The sequence below is a fragment of the Callithrix jacchus genome, chromosome 4 (assembly GCF_049354715.1).
Source record: "Callithrix jacchus isolate 240 chromosome 4, calJac240_pri, whole genome shotgun sequence".
Taxonomy (NCBI): Eukaryota; Metazoa; Chordata; class Mammalia; order Primates; family Cebidae; genus Callithrix; species Callithrix jacchus.
In genome coordinates, this window is record NC_133505.1 from 38742723 (window position 1) to 38760068 (window position 17346).

General features: G+C 44.2%; 1 protein-coding gene and 1 long non-coding RNA gene across 2 annotated transcripts in view; one reads left to right on the forward strand and one right to left on the reverse strand.

Annotated features, from left to right (window-relative positions):
• LOC108590331 (putative uncharacterized protein C6orf52) overlaps positions 1 to 17346 on the forward strand; it is a 231302-nt gene that overhangs the window by 181373 nt on the left and 32583 nt on the right. The window lies entirely within an intron of this gene.
• LOC144582321 (uncharacterized) lies at positions 1601 to 8639 on the reverse strand. Its single transcript, XR_013534785.1, has 2 exons — positions 7745 to 8639; positions 1601 to 3099 (listed from the first exon to the last, which is right to left on the reverse strand). It is a non-coding gene; the product is annotated as an uncharacterized LOC144582321 (long non-coding RNA).

Consider the following 17346-nt stretch of genomic DNA (forward strand, 5'->3'; position numbering starts at 1 on the left):
GATGGTCTCTACTTTAGGCTTCCTGTTGCTGTTTGATTTCTAATTTACTACACCAATATATAGTTTAGTTTGGTATATAAACTTCAGTGTACTCTGAGCCAAGCAAGCTTATAATTATTTAGACTGAATTACCATAGGTCTCCCCTGGCCATCTAAAGCCAGTGCCTGAAATTCAGCAAGAGCCTTTGAAATGCAGCAATTATTACTATGGTTGTTCTTATTACTTTCCACAGAATACATTCAGGATGTTTAAATTTCATAGGCTTCCATACAGGATCTCTGAGGACCTGTTGAATCAGTGGCTCTTTTGTAAGATTTGTTGATATTGTGACAATTTTCTAATCATAGCCCAGCTACAATTTTACAGAAGTTCTTATCTGAAGGTTTATCTTATCTGAAGGTTTCCTACATGTCATATTATTAGTCTTGGTTGAAGGCATCTTCTGGAATCATGGTATTCTAGGAAAACAACAATTTCAAAATACAGTTTGTTTTGTTGAGACTAGGAATTTAGAAAACTCCAGTCTGTGAAGTGAGGGAGAGGAGATACTTCCTAGCAGGAAGAAGAGAATGTACCAAGTGCAGAGCAGTTAAAGGAATGTTTGTTTGCTTTTTTGCCAGTGGTTATGGCTGTGGTTTCACAGCCATTATTTTAAAAATAAGTATTTTTAAAAGCCTCTGAAAGGGAGGAGCACTTGCTTCCAACCATCCTCTCAGTCAAATGGGAATAACCTTTTTTTAATTTTTTTTATTTTTTATTGCATTTTAGGTTTTGGGATACATGTGCAGAACATGCAAGACAGTTGCATAGGTACACACATGGCAGTGTGTTGCTTCCTTTCTCCCCTTCACCCACATTTGGCATTTCTCCCCAGGCTATCGCTCCCCAACTCACCCCCCCACTGGCCCTCCCCTTTTCCCCCCAATAGACCCCAGTGTTTAGTACTCCCCTCCCTGTGTCCATGTGTTCTCATTTTTCATCACCCGCCTATGAGTGAGAATATGCGGTATTTCATTTTCTGTTCTTGTGTCAGTTTGCTGAGAATGATGTTCTCCAGATTCATCCATGTCCCTACAAAGGACACAAACTCATCATTTCTGATTGCTGCATAATATTCCATGGTGTATATGTGCCACATTTTCCCAATCCAGTCTATCATCGATGGGCATTTGGGTTGATTCCAAGTCTTTGCTATTGTAAACAGTGCTGCAATGAACATTCGTGTGCATGTGTCCTTATAGTAGAATGATTTATAGTCCTTTGGATATATACCCAGCAATGGGATTGCTGGGTCAAATGGAATTTCTATTTCTAAGGCCTTGAGGAATCGCCACACTGTCTTCCACAATGGTTGAACTAATTTACACTCCCACCAACAGTGTAAAAGTGTTCCTTTTTCTCCACATCCTCTCCAGCATCTGTTTTCTCCAGATTTTTTAATGATCACCATTCTAACTGGCGTGATCTTCTAAGCAGAACAGACACCAATCAGTTCATAAAAAGCTCAATCTTCAACTTTTCAGAACCAGTTCTGAAAATGAGAAGAGTGACATAGCATAGCAGGAGCTGCCGTGGAAAACAGATCTCTCAGACACCAAATACAGGAGGAAGGAAGGTTTATTCGGCTGGGAGCAAGGTGGCATAGTTGCTTAACAGCCAAACTCCCCCAACAAAGTAAGGTTCCAACTTTATATAGGCTTATACTTTAGATGTTACATGTGGAAGAATCTTAGGTTTATAGCTTAACATATGAAAAGGGTCTCGGTTTACAGTCTCAGGAATTACATATGAAAAGGGTTTCAATTTACAGTTTTAGGAATGAAAAGGGGAAGTTGATCTGAGATGCCTGGGTCTCCCTCTTCACTCCCTGCTTTGAGACTCTCACCACTTTATAATATCAGTGAGAGGTCTCACTTTCATTCTCACTTTCCAGATTTTCTGAAGAAACCAACTGATAATGTTTCATATAACATACTTGTGATGTCATTTTTTGGCTAACTACAGTGATGAATCCCTTAATCATCTGAAGCAACAGGGGGAGTAGACAAGGGAATGGTAAACAAACACCTATTATTATTATAGCACTTATGATGAGGGTTTTGAATCCTCCCAAGGATGAGAAGCAACCTCCAAATAAGGACTCAGGGTTAAACCCGTGCCACACCTGTTCAGGCACGTGTGCCAGTTTGGTCATGTCTGGCACAGTATCCTCCACTGCTTGCCCCTGGTCATCTATGTGCAGACAGCAGTTGGTTAGATTGACTCCTCCTTTGGCTGCTAGCAAATAATCTAGGGCCAATTGGTTCTGATAAATTGCGTTTCTCATTTGAGTTTCTTGTCAGGCCAAGAGGGACAGAGCTTTGCCCTTTTCATTTCCAAAACAGCCTGCAATCAGATGATCCAGTTGAGCATGTAAATAGGGGTTTGGTATCCCCATGAGCCATCCTCAGCCCATGTGGTCAGCCCATCATAGTCAATAATTCTCTCTGGACTCATCATCTGTCCAATCCCCTATTTTTAGGTCTCTCTTCTCCCTAGTGGGACTGGATACCCTAACAGCTTTCCTGTCTCTCTCTTTCTTAATAGGAAGAAAGAGGACTTAATGATGCCTGTGACACAACTACCTGTCCATCTCACAGATTACACACCTTATATTGAGTACCATTAGATAAACAGGTTTTCTTCTGTGTCCCGTACATTTATAAGAACTGCAGGACAAAAGAATGGCAGTAACTTTTACGTCCTACCTGGTGTACATACTGAGGCCATTCTTCAAAATGAGTTAATGTTCCTACTGTACAAGTCCAAATATTAAGAGTAACAAGTTCCATGATGAATTTCCTCATTCTTTGGCCATGTGTGGACCAGCCAGCTTCCAGGATGTGACTGGAGCAAGGCTTGTTCTTTTTAAGGTGATTCTGCAGTCCTTGCCTTGGTCTAAGTCTCAGCTGTTTCTGGTTTTTACACGGCTGTGGTGGATTCAGGCTGGGATTCCCTCTATCTTCACAGCTGTGGGGTTGGTCAGGATCAGGTACGAGGTCCTTTCCATTGTGGCTTTAGAGGGGCTGTACTCCTGTCCTTTATCCACACATGATTACCTAGTGAGAAAGGGTGAACTGGAGAGAATAAGCTCACAGGACATCTTTCATTTACCCAGATTGAAATATCCTGGACGATTTTCCCAATAGCTCATAACTGGCATCCTAACTCAATCTCCCCCCACTCCTGAGGAGTTCCTGGGAGTGCCCGGAGTATGGAAGAGGGCCTATAATATAAGACTTCATAAGAAGAATATCCTGTCTTCCTAGAGGGGGTGCATCTAATTTTGAATAACCCCAAGGGAAGTGCCTGCACCCACTTTAATCTTGTTTCCTGACACACTTTCCCTAAGCTGTTTTTGATGGTCCGGTTCATTTTTTTCCACTTTTCCAGAACTCTGAGGTCAGTAGGCAGTGTCCAGTTTCCAGGTGATACCCAAGGCTGTTGCTGTTTTCTGGACTAAATCTGCCACAAATGCTGGTCTGTTGTCTGCTCCGATGTGCAATGGCAGTCCAAAACTAGGGATTAGATCTCAAGGCAGTACACAGGTTACTTCATGGGCTCTTTCAGTCCCACCTAGAGTATATGCACACCAGGACCAACAAATACTTATGTCCCCTATACTTGGACATTTCAATAAAGTCTACCTGGAGATCTTCAAATGGAGCTGTTCCATAAGCTTGAATTCCAGGGGGAATAGTTGGGCCCTGCCTCGTGTTGTGTTGCCAACATGTAATGCATCGCTGTGCCAGTTTTGGTCAAGGCTGCTAAGTGTGAGATGTGAAAGTACTGGCCCAACATCTTTTCAAGTGACTCTTGACCTAAATGAGTGGTCTCATGTATGGCTTGTACACCTGCTGCCCTAGTGGCTGTGGTGCTGCTATTCTTCCATCTGGCAGTTGGATCCATCCTTCTTTAATCAGTTGCCCCCTTCTGTCTGGAGAAAGTCTCTTTCCTCCTTAGAGTAAGTAGGTATTAGATCAAGGGTCTGGGGAATCAGCGGGGCTATAACTGTTATTCAGTAGGGGGCAGATGCTGCCTTATGAGCTGCTGAATCCACTCAGGAATTTCCCAGGGCCACAGATGTTCCCACTGATGTCCTCAGCAATGCACGACCACCACCCTCTGGGGCTTCCAGACTGCTTCTAGCAGCTGCAAAATTTCATGCTGCTACTTTATTTCCTTTCCCCCTGAAGTTAACGGGCCTCTCTCTCTTTGTACAGTGCTCCATGTACTTGGAGAGTCAGGAAGGCATATTGAGAGTCAGCATAAATGTTTACAACCTTATCTTTACTCAGCTCTAAGGCTTGAGTTAAAGCAATGAGTTCAGCCTTCTAAGCTGAGGTGCCCTGAGGCAGGGATCTGGCCTCATTTACAGTGTCCAGAGTTACCATGGCGTAGCCTGCACGTCTTTCCACTCTTGGATTGACAAAGCTGTTCCCATCCACATACAACTCCCAGTCTACTACTGTCCATGGCTGATCCCAAAGATCAGGCCTGCTGGAATAGACTATGTCCAAGACTTCAACACAGTTGTGTTCAACCAGACCCTCTGACATTGGGAGCAAAGTGGCGGGGTTTAAGGTGTTGCAGACTTCAATGGTGGTGCAGGGATTTTCACATAGCAGGCCCTTTCATTTGGTCAGCCTAACATTTGATAACCAGTGGTGCCCTCTGATATTCATTAGAGTCACTACCCCATGAGGTGCCTTGATATTTAATTTCTGCCCCAGAGTTAGCTTAACTGCTTCTTGTGCTAGCAGAGTAGTTGCTGCCAGGGCCCTTAAGCATGGGGACCATGTTTTGGAAACTCCATCCAGCTGCTTGGAGAGGTAAGCTACAGGCCTGGGCCAAGGTCCTACTGTTTGGACTAGGACCCCAACTCCCACTTTTTCTCTTTCTGCCACATGTAATATGAAGGACTTTGTTAAATCAGGCAGCCCCAAAGCTGGAGCTGACATTAGTTTCGTTTTCAGTTCCTGATAGGCCTGACGCTGCTAGGATCTCCATTCAAAGCGTTCCTTGTCTCCCAACTTTGTCACATCATAGTGGAGTTTGGCTAGTACTGTGAAGTTTGGAAATCCACAATTTACAAAACCCACCACTCCCAGGAGTGCTCTCAAGTGACTTGCTTCCTCTTTGCTTCTAGGCTGTGATCCCCCTTCTGGATGATGAGCCTCAGATATTGCATTTGCTTTTTTGGCAAATCTGGGCTTTCCTTTTAGACACTTTATACCCACAGTCCTCCAGGTGCTGGAGTAAGGCATTTGTTTGCACACCCAACTGCCGTGGGGTGTCCCAATAGAAGGTTATTAGCATACAGGGGCAGCATGCAAGCAAGAAGCTTCTGGGGAGTTGTCATGTGCTGATGCCTCTCCAAGGATAATCAGAGAGTTTCTGATCCCCTGGGAAGCTGGGTCCAGGTGTATTGAGTGGTTACACCTGTTTCTGGGTTTCTCCCATTGAAATGCAAATAGTTTTTGACCCTCTGAGGCCAGTCCAATGCTAAGGAGGTATTCTTTAAGTCCAATTAAGTGAACCAACTATCCTCTGCTGGCAAAAATCCCAACTGTGTGTATGAGTTGGGTGTAAAGCCATGCAAACCCTGCATAGGTGATAATATCAGTCCTCTGCTTCTGGCCAGGAAGTTTCCACCCTCCTTCCCAAGGGACAATGAGAGCCTGGATGACCCCTGCCTGAGGCATTTTTAGCTGCAGGGAATCTCTTTTGTTGAATGGGATAGTGGCCCTTGATTTGCACAACAGGTTTTGCCAGAGAAGGGGGGCAGGGGCAGTCCATTAAGTACAAGAAAGTCTGTTCTCTTAACACCTTAATAGCTCTAAAAACATTGGTTACAAGGCTGTCATCTGGACCGTGGGCTCTTTGGGGGCATATGAGTCCAGACCCCTCTCTTTTAGTCCAGTTGTTGCATTGAACTTAGCACAGAAAGTCAACACCAGAACAAAAGTATGCCAAATTGCAGGGTTTTATTGCTGGCGACCACGGAGGACTCACGTCTCTCCAACCCATGGCAGAGAAAGAAGAGTGACAAGAACTTTTTATACCCACAAAACCACCATGGGAGTGGGGGTGAGGAGCGGAGATGGGAATGAAAGCGGTCAATCACCTCCTAGGCTGAGACGAGGGTGAGGGGGCTCCAGATATTCCAAGGGCCAGGGTACTTTTGTCATTCCGATTGCCACCTAAGTGGTTTACAGAGGTCAAGATAAACATTAGTTTATACATTATTTGGACAGGTGTGGGGTCCACATAATTTTAGGTTACTTGGCACCAGGATGGAATTATCTGGGGGTGCTTACTTTGGTAAACAAAGGCCAGCAATTCTGGCAGTTACAGATAAGAGAAAGTATGCAGCTTGTCCTCTCTTTGCATTTTGCAAGGTAATCTTAGTAGTTTACAGAAGCCATGGCTGGCAGTCATTGTGAGGAGAATGGAAACAGTTTTCCCATTTTAAAATGGCATTGTACTGGTTCTAATTCTAGGCCAGCTATATCACACAGTGGCCCTTCCATTAGATTGAACAGAGCCCCTTCACTTTTATCTGGATCCTCATGCTTAGGATAGCCCTGTTCTCCCATTAACTGTGGACATTATTTTTTCTTCCAATATCCTATTTCTTGACAAAATGCACCCTGATCGCATTGCAGGCGCGGGCGGGCAGACTGTGGGGCTTTCCAGGAACCCCCCTTTTTCCATGCTCTTGGGGGCATTCTTCTCATAGAGCAGCTATCAAGTTGGCCTTCCATTGAGCCTGATGTTCCCTTTCGCTATGATTTTCCTTCTGGCTTACTGCCTCTTGGTTACAAATACCCGGTTAGCTACTTCCAATAAGTGAAGTATTCATGCATGCAAATCCTGCCCGTTTCTGCCACTGAATTTGCCTGGACTTGAGAATCTGCATTTCTCAGTGGCAAAGAGGATGGTGGTTTCTAGCAGTCTGTCCCCTGACTACTAAAACAGTTGCTGCCTTCTCTCTTAGCCACTTCAGATAATTTAACACTAACTGCAGCCATGAGTCTAGGTATGGAAATTGATTGAGGTGTTCTAGTTCACCGTATATAACCTCATGCCTTACTTTGGAGACAAGGGACCTGTCTGGGGTCCCCTCTGGGAGCCAGCTTACCCTAAATGCTGGCCAATCTTTCCTACATAAAGCCCTTAATTTCTCTGGTGTCATAGTTACTTTATAATTCCCACTAAATCCCTTCTTTTAATTTTTCAGCATGGTTTCTAAAGGGCTGAGCTTGCTATGGGAGCGATCCATACTAACACTTCAAAGAAATAATTCCCACAGTTAGGAGAGTGTTAGTTCACTTATAGCAGTTCCTGCCTAGCAAGACGCAGCGCAGAGCACTCTCTGATTTACATTCTTCAATCCTTTTACAATGCCCAGATGCTGCTTTATTCAGCCTAATGTGGCTGTCTCTAATTCTTACAAATTGCTGGGTGCTTAAGGCCCTTCCTAATGGGCCCAACACCTTTTATGACTGATGAGTCCGGTTGGACACATCTACACACACAGACACACATCCAATTGCTCTCCTTCCCATTCAAAACCATAAGCAAAAGCTTCCAAGGTTACAGAGAGAGCTACCTTCAAAACTGCCGATCTGGCACCCGTGGGTCATCAGGTCGTGCTTCCACCCAAAATGGGGGAGGCTACTTTCCCGGGTTCAATCTTACCAAATTCAGTGGTCCAGACTTCCCCAAATACTTGTTCCTCCTCGGTGTTCAGTCACTGGGTGGATCCACACTGCAGGGCCTCCCTGCTCTGCTCTGGTGAGGCTTTTCCACTAGGCAAATACCTGCCCAGGAACACTCTCAGGATGCATCACCCCAGCGAGCAGGAGTCCCCCTGCAGGGATGCTCCACAGGGCTAGGCAAACTACCTAAGAGACTTTTTCCCACCGTCTGCTATCCAAGACTCACTTCCCAGCCAACGCACCAAAAATGCAGCCAGAGCGGCCATGGGAAAAGGATCTCTGGGACACCGAATACAGGAGGAAGGACGGTTTATTCAGCCGGGAGCAACGTGGCATAGTTGCCTAAGAGCCAAGCTCCCCTAACAAAAGAAGGTTCCATCTTTATATAGGCTTATACTTTAGAGGTTACACATGGAAGAATCTTAGGTTTACAGCTTAACATATGAAAAGGGTCTTGGTTTACAGTCTCAGGAATTATATATGAAAAGGGTTTTGGTTTACAGCCTTAGGAATTACGTATGAAAAGGAACTTGGTTTACAGTCTCAGGGATTACATATGAAAAGGATTTCAGTTTACAGTCTTAGGAATGAAAAAGGGAAGTTGATCTGAGATGCCTGGGTCTCCCTCTTCAATAGAATTTAACATGTATGCTGCATGCAGAAGCTGGCATTTTATCTTTATAGTTTACAAGTCCCTTAGAATGTTTTACACTTTTGGCCACATTACTAAACACAAGAATGTTTTCAGCTCAATCTACCTGAGCTACATGGAGATATGATAAGCAAATAGAAAGTGAATGGAGATAAATTCCTTACTTACCTTCTGAGATGACACCTTCTAGTTAGCAAGTGGTAGATCCAAGACTACTGGGCTAGGAAACATTTTTGGGCTGGAGTACAAGGGTAGTTTTAGGGATAGAGAAATTAACAGGCAGAGAGGGAATCTCTGAGACTAAGAAAGACTAAGTGTAGCTGGGCCTAGACGATCTGAGTTCCAAATGTAGTTGTTGATCTTAAATTACACACAGCAGCAATGGAATTGTCAGTCATTGTGTCCACCTAGTCAGACAGGTAATTACTTTAACCACTGATGCTGTGAGAAATTAGAAAAGTCTGGGATGGCTGTGAGAATATGTGTATAAAGATGTCTGTAGAGTGGGTGACAAATAAAGAAAACCACCTAAATATTTACCCCAGCAGAGCAGGTGCATATAAGATACTATGGAATATCAATAAAATGATGCATGAAACTTTTTTCTGTGAAATTCAAAAATGTTCATGTTATAATAGAAATAAACACATCAAATGGTAGGGCACTGCAAATACAATAATGTAATTTTTAAAAGGTTAAATGAGAAATAAGATAAAATAAAATCTAGGTTAAAAAGGAAGAGGTAAAACTATGTCAATTGCAGATGATTAAATCTATATATAGAAATACAAAAGAATTCACTAAAAACAAGTTTAGCAACTACTAAACTACTAATACTAAATGAGTTTAGCACATTGATAGGATGCAAAATAAAAACACAAAAATTAAGTATTTCTGTAGAGTATCAATTCATTAACAAAAATATTATTAAAAAATACAACTTACAGCAGCATTAAAAAGAACAAAATAGGACTGAAATTGAGGGTCCAGCAATACTCTTCACTTTCACGCTTAATTGGTTTTTGTAAATGGTGCTAATATAATTCAGTGGGGGAAGAAATTATCTGTCCATCAAATGATGCTGAGACAACAGGCTATTCATATGCAAAAGAATAAAGCTGGATCCCTACTTCACACCATATATAAAAATTACCTGAAAGTGTATCAGAAACCTAAATATGAGACTTAACACTAGAAAGGTCTTAAAAGAAAATGTAGGCATAAATCCTTATGACTTTGGATTAAGTAAAAATATCTGATCTTAAATGATACCAAAGACACAAGCAATAAAAGGAAATTAAAAAATCTGAACATCATAAAAATTGAAAGTGTTTGTGTCTAAGGACACCACCAAGAAAGTGAAAAGCAACTCATTGAAAGGGACAGAATTTTTGCAAATCTTACATCTGGTAAGGAAATGACTTGTATCTAGAATATAGAAAGAATGATTGTAACTCAATATAATGTTAGTAATAATAAAATAATAATCAAAAGACAAATAATACACAAAAGGCCTATAAGCACATAGAAACATTCAATATCATCAACCATCAGGGAAATATACATCAACCTGAAACTGAGTTACTATTCCCCACCCACTAGCATGGCTATAATTGAAAAGATAATAATTAGTATTTATGAGAATGTGGAGATACTAGAACACTCACACTTTGCTGGTGAGAATTTAAGTGACATATCCCCTTTAGAGAGCAGGCCAGCTGTTTTTCGAAATGTTGAACATTAAGTTATTATATGATCCAGCAATGCCCTCCCATGTATAGAGTATGCCCAAGAGAAATGAAAACATAAATTCACATAAAAACCTATACAAAATGTTTATAGCAGGATTATCAGTAATAATCCAAAATGAGGACCAAAATGTCACCAACTAATAAATAAACAAATTGTGATACATTCATACAGAAATATAATTAAGCAATAAAAAAGATATGAAGCACTGATACAAGCTACAACCCACACAAACTTTGAAAATTTTATGATAAGTGAAATAAGACAGACACAAAAGACCGCATATTGTATAACTTTATTACGTAAAATGTTCAGAAAAGGTAAATCTGAAGAGCTAAAACATAGGTTGATAACTTCTTAGGGTTAGGGATTTGAATGTGGATTTTTCTGCTGAGCTGGAAGGAGAGGAATGTGATCTGTAATTGACTGTGGTAATGGAGGCACAACTGTGAATATTCTGAAAACCACTGAATTGTATATTTTCAATATGTGGATTTTATGCCATTTAAGTAATATCTCACGTGGTCCTTAAAATTATTAAATTACATGTAAAATTTGTAGTCTTTTGCTCAAAAAAGCTACCAATAAGGTTTGCATGCAAGCGAAGAAAGTAGACACACAGAGAGTAGGCTGAGATAATAGTAATTATCTTAGTAAAGTGAATTTGGATTTAGTGATAGGATAGATTTGAAAGTATATTTATGCATATTTTGGTTGTTTCATTTCCTATGGTGAGCATGAATTACTTTTACACTAAAATTTTAAAAATAGAAAGTTAAGAATCTTGAAAACTCTTCGGTCAAATAAACATAGTAACAAATGATAAAGAGCTATCTCAAATGTCTTCCTAGAGAATTGGCTGAAGCACATGCATGTAAAAGGAAGGCAATGGCTGAAGAATCAAGACAGGACTATAGTGGGAGAAGAGAAGAAAAATGTAAACGTGGAGATAGATGACAAGAAGATGACTGATGCATGAAGTGGACATTAATACTGTGAAAACCTCTTGGGGAGTCAGAAATGACCACGTCTACATGGGAGGGAAACTTATTTTTTTTTTTTAATTGAGATGGAGTTTCACTCTTGTTACCCAGGCTGGAGTGCAATGGCGCGATCTCGGCTCACCGCAACCTCCGCCTCCTGGGTTCAGGCAATTCTCCTGCCTCAGCCTCCCAAGTAGCTGGGATTACAGGCATGCGCCACCATGCCCAGCTAATTTTTTGTATTTTTAGTAGAGAGGGGGTTTCACCATGTTGACCAGGATGGTCTTGATCTCTTGACCTCGTGATCCACCCGCCTCGGCCTCCCAAAGTGCTGGGATTACAGGTGTGAGCCACCGCACCTGGCCTAGGAAAGAAACTGTCTTATCGCCCAAGATGACCAGCCATCAGGGACGTGGGACAGAATCAGAAGGGCTGTCTAGTCATTTCCTTTCTTCTCCCTCCAACATCCCAGCAAGATTATTGACTAATTTACAGCCAATGCACATTGAAGAATCAGTACAATTTGTAGGCTTTGAGAAAATAGAAATTTCTTGAGCTCTTCTTGGGGGTAGTGAGCCGTTTCCCTGTATCAGACAAATAGACTCATCTGGTATTTCAGGAATAAAGTGTGTAATATAGAAATAAGAGCATACACTAATGTTTGGAAACCAGGGGTAGCAAATATTGACAAAGTCATGTAACAGGCAGAATAATGGTCTCCTAAACGTATCTGTGTCCTGAAATTTATAGAAACGTCTTCTAATAGGGCAGAAGGAACTTTTCAGATGTGATTAAGCTGCAGCTCCTGAGATGGGAAGATTATCCTGGATTGAAGGCAGCTTCAATGTAATCACAACAGACCTTGTAAGTGAAAGGAGTAAAGACAGCATCAGAGTTAGAGATGTGACAACAGAATCAGAGGTTGAAATGATGTGACTGCTGGCTTGGAATATGGAGGAAAGGACCAAGAGCCAAGGAATGCAGGCAGCCCCAAGAAGCTGGAAATGGTGAGGAAACAATTTTCCCTTAGGGCCTCAGAAGAAATGCAGCTCTGATGACACATTAACTTTAGCCCCTAGTGACCCATTTTTGACTTCACACCTCCAGAACTGTAAGAGGTTAAATCTTGTATTAGCCATTCAAACTAAATTTTGAATTGCAAATCAGCCCCATAATTATTAATTTTTAAAAATTTCCATAGTTTTTGGGGGCAGGTAGTTTTTGGTTACATTTAGAGTTCTTTAGTAGTGAATTCTGAAATGTTAGTGCACCATCACCCGAGCAGTGTACTCTGTACCCAAAATAGTCTTTTATCCCTCACCCTCTTCCCAACCTCCCCACAAGTCCCCACAGCCCATTATATCACTTTGTATGTCTTTCCATCCTCATAGCTTAGCTCTCATTTATAAGTGAGAACATTCAGTATTTGGTTTTTCCATCCCTGAGTTACTTCACTTATAATAATAATCTCAGGCCGGGCGCGGTGGCTCACACCTGTAATCCCAGCACTTTGGGAGGATGAGACGGGTGGATCACGAGGTGAAGAGATCGAGATCATCCTGGTCAACATGGTGAAACCCCGTCTCTACTAAAAATACAAAAAAAAATTAGCTAGGCACGGTGGCGCGTGCCTGTAATCCCAGCTACTCAGGAGGCTGAGGCAGGAGAATTGCCTGAACGCAGGAGGCGGAGGTTGCAGTGAGCCGAGATCGCGCCATTGCACTCCAGCCTGGGTAACAAGAGCGAAACTCCGTTTCAAAAATAAAATAAAATAAAATAATCTCCAGCTCCACCTAAGTTGCTGTATAACACATTATTTTATTCTTTTTTATGGTCGAGTAATGTTCCATGGTGTATTTACACCACATTTTCTTTATACACCCACTGGTTGATGGTCACTCAGGTTGGCTCCGTATCCTTGCAATTGTGAATTGTGCTGCCCTAAATATGCATGTGCATGCGTCTTTTCCATATAATGATTTACTCCCCTTTGGGTAGATACCCAGTAATAGGGTTGCTGGATCAAATGGTAGATCCAGTTTTAGATATTTAAGGAATCTCCATGAAGTGGAAATTTTGCCCAGGATTTTGTCAGCACGTAGTGGGCAACCGTCCCCATTTAAAAACTGCCCCTATTTTTGTTAGTAACTGCCCCTTTCTGCTTCTGTACCTCAGCTTATTGCTTACTAACTGGAAAGCCTTAAGGAAAACTGCTGTGTTGTCTAAAACCTGCTGCTTTGTCTAAAGTCCTGAGTTACTTCCCCTGCCCCTTTACCTGTAAAAACTGTGTACTTTTCTTAGCTGGGGTCCAGACTTTTGGGTGTGAACCCTTCTGGGCCCCCTGACATAATAAAGTGTGTTCCTCTGATCCCTGAGTTCTGCTTTGGTTTCTTATCAGGTAAAATTTTCCAGAACATTTTGTTCCCTGACCAGGAAACCCAACTGCGCTGGCCCCTTGAGCCACTGGTTTGGGGTCAGAAAGAACAGATAGCTTGCCTGTTCCCCACTGGAAAACAAGGCAGGGCCCCCCATAAGCTTCTACAGGGCCTTCTTTCCTGGGGGGAGAACGGCAGTTGCTCCGGCATTGCCACTCGCCGAACTCACGGGGGAGATGGACTGAACTGAAGGGAACTCTGAATAAGGTAAGGTCCTGGGATCTGACCCTAGGCAGGCCCATCTACAGGTGGAAGGAGAGATTGGATCTCCATTTGGAGACAGCAGTAAGATTTCCTGAGTCAGGGTAGAAATGTGATAATCTCTGAGTGAGTGTGTGAGTGCATGGGGAGCTCAAGGGCCCACCCTTGAACCTCCATTCTGTGGCTCTATGTGCAAACTATGGAGTCCAAGAGGGCCTGAGCCTGTGTGTCTGTGGCGACCTCATAAGGCTTATGGCAGTATTGAGCTAAGTGCGAGCTGAGCTCGATCCGAGTTGGGGGATTATACTGACCTGCTGATGCTAAGAGGCACCTAAGTTCCTGCAAGGGATGTGACCAGGTGGGAAACCAAGTGGTCCTTCATGGGACACCCCCTCCTTTGTCTATCTTGTGCCAATGGTCAGAAAGGGACAAACATCATGGGGAAAAGTCAGTCTAAGCCCACGGTCCTAAACTGTATGGTCAAAAACTTCAGGAAGGGCTTTTCTGAAAATTATGGGGTCAGAATGACCCCAGGAAAGCTAAAGATCCTCTGCATATCAGAGTGGCTGGTTCTTAGCATTGGCTGGTGACCAGAGGGCACCCTGGACCTCTCTACAGGCTGTTTGGAAGGCTGTGACCAGCAACCCCAGCCACCCGGACCAGATCCCATATATTGACTCCTGGTTGGAGATAGCTCAGACCCTTCCCCTTGGGTTCAATTCTGCACTGGAAAAAAGTGACAGTTCAAGGTCCTCGTGGCCCAAGCAACTAAGGGACCCAGGCAACCAATTCATGACGGTGACCCCAAGGAGGAGCTTTCACTGCCTTATGTCCTTCTGGCACCATCAGCCCCCAGCCCACCAGCCTTGCCTTACACACCCCCCGCACAAAGAGGGGAGATATGAGCACCCTCCCTTGTGGCTAGATCACTGTGCATACTGCAAAAAGGTGGGACATTGGAAGAACGAGTGCCCCAAACAGATGGTCCTGGGTGGGGCACCCCCCACCAAGGGAGGGCAGAATACCAGCCAGAACCTAGCCAGGCCCACCTGATTGCCTTGTCAAGGATGAACTCAGACTAGGACGGGCCAACCTCTGTGAAACTTGGCCCCCGAGAGCCCATGTCAGGATGAAGGTCTGGGGCCACCCAATGACTTTTATAGTAGACACTGGAGCAGAGTACTCATGATCACCACTCTGGTTGCCCCATTTAGCAACTGAAAGGCAACTGTTGTGGGAGCAACAGACAACCAAGTAGAGCCCTGGCCGTTCTGCCAAGATCAGATATGCCAATTAGGAGGGCACCAGGTATGCCATGAGTTCCTCTACCTACCAGAATGTCCTGTTCCCCTTTTGGGAAAAGACTTGTTAAGGGCGCAAATTGCTTTTAAACCAGGGGAGCCAGCCAGTCTGACTGTGAGTGAGCCAAAGGGGAGCCTGGTCTGGGCAATCACACTTCCACGTGAGGAAGAATGAAAACTGCACACTGCCGAGAGGTCAGAGGAAATCCCACCAGAATTCCTGGACTCCTTCCCTGCAGTCTGGGCAGAGATGAAGCCCCTAGGGATGGCTAAGGCCCAAATATGCAGACGACAGGTGAGATACCTGGGGTTCATCAGCACCAAAGGACACCGGTCCTTGGGACCAGAGAGAAAAAGGGTGATTTGCTCCACGCCCACTCCCAATACCAAGTGGAAGCTCAGGGAGTTTCTTGGGGTGGCAGGCTTCTGCCGAATATGGATTCCCGACTATGGACCCCTTGAGGGGGGTGGTAGCCAAGACATGGCTTTCTGGGAAATCAAGGCACTGCTCCAAAGTGCCCCAACACTAGGACTTCCAGATGTCACCTGAGAATTCAATCTATTCATTCAGGATAGAAAGAAGATAGCACTTGGGGTCCTCACCCAGACCATTGGGCCTTGGCAGAGACCAGTAACATATCTGTCTAAACAGTTGGATGCAGTAGCATCGGAATGACCCCCTTGTCTCCGAGCCTTAGCTGCCACAGTTATTCTGATGAAGGAAGCTGACAAGCTAACCTTGGCCCAGACTGTCCATATCAAAGTGCCTCACTCAGTGTCCACCCTTATGAGCAGTCAGGGGCACCAGTGGCTCTCAAATGTTTGTTTAACCCACTACCAAGGGCTTCTCTATGAAAACCCATGGGTCACCATTGAGACAGTGGCCTCAACCCAGCCACATTTCTACCCACAGAGGAGGGGACCCCAGACCAAGACTGAGGAGGTGATAGATGAAATCTTTACTAGTCTGCCAGACCTGAAGGACTGTCCCCTCCGAAAGGCAGACTTAAACCTGTTCACTGATGAAAGCAGCTATGTCCAAAACGGGAAGAGGTATGCAGGGTATGCAGTCACCACTGCCACTGAAGTGGTCGAGGCAGCCCCTTTGCCCAGCAGCTGGTCAGCACAATGGGCAGAAGTACATGCCCTCATTCAGGCCCTGTGCCATGCAGAAGGTAAAGTGGCCAATATTCACACTGACTCCAAGTTCGCCTTTGCAACTGTCCACATACATGGGGTGATATACAAGGAGAGAGGGCTGCTAACAGCAGGAGGAAAAGAAATCAAAAATAAGGAAGAAATTCTCAGACTGCTAGAAGGAGTTTGGAAGCCCAAAGAGGTAGCTGTCGTGCATTGCAAGGGCCACCAAAGAGGAACTGATCTTATCTCTATAGGAAACCGTCTGGCTGACAGAGAAGCTAAGGCAGCCGCACTGCAGAAAGAACCTGTACAGGCCCCTGCCCACTTATTCAGTCACCCCTTGGCTCCAAGAGGATATGGGAAAGCCAGAGTGCTCTAAGGAAGAAAACCAGTGGGCACAGCAGGAGGGGGAAAGCAGAGTGCTGGGGGATGGTGGCTACTCCCTGACCACAGACCGATAGTGCCCAGGAACTTGGCTCACACCATCGTTACTCAGGGCCATGGTCTCACTACCTAGGTAAAACTTCTCTGGAGACCTTACTCCACAGCTATTACCATATTGCAACCCTCCCTAAACTCTGTGCTGCAGAAAGCAATCAGTGCCTTACCTGTGCTAAAAGCAACCCCCCACAGTGACTGAAACCTGCCCCAGGGGTGGAACAGGTGGGTGTCTACCCCTTTGAGGACATAGAGGTGGACTTCACTGAAATTAAGCCCAGTAAAGGGTACAAATGCCTACAGGTCCTTGTATGTACGTACTCAGGCTGGGCTGAGGCACTGCCAACTAAGATGGAAAGAGCCCGAGAAGTAGTGGAAGTCCTATTTTGTGAAATTGTTCCCTGATATGGGATTCCACCAAACACAGTGACAGTGGGCCAGCATTCACCATACACAATGACAATGGGACAGCATCCACCATACACAATGACAATGGGCCAGCATTTGTGGCAGAAATTATCCAAGCCCTCACCAGTGTGCTCAAGATTAAGTGGAAACTTCATGCAGCCTACAGGCCACAAAGTTCAGGGCAAGTGGAGCACATGAATCCAACCCTGAAGGTTACACTAGCAAAGCTCTGTCAGGAAACCCAGGCTTCCTGGGTAGATATACTTCCCCTAGCC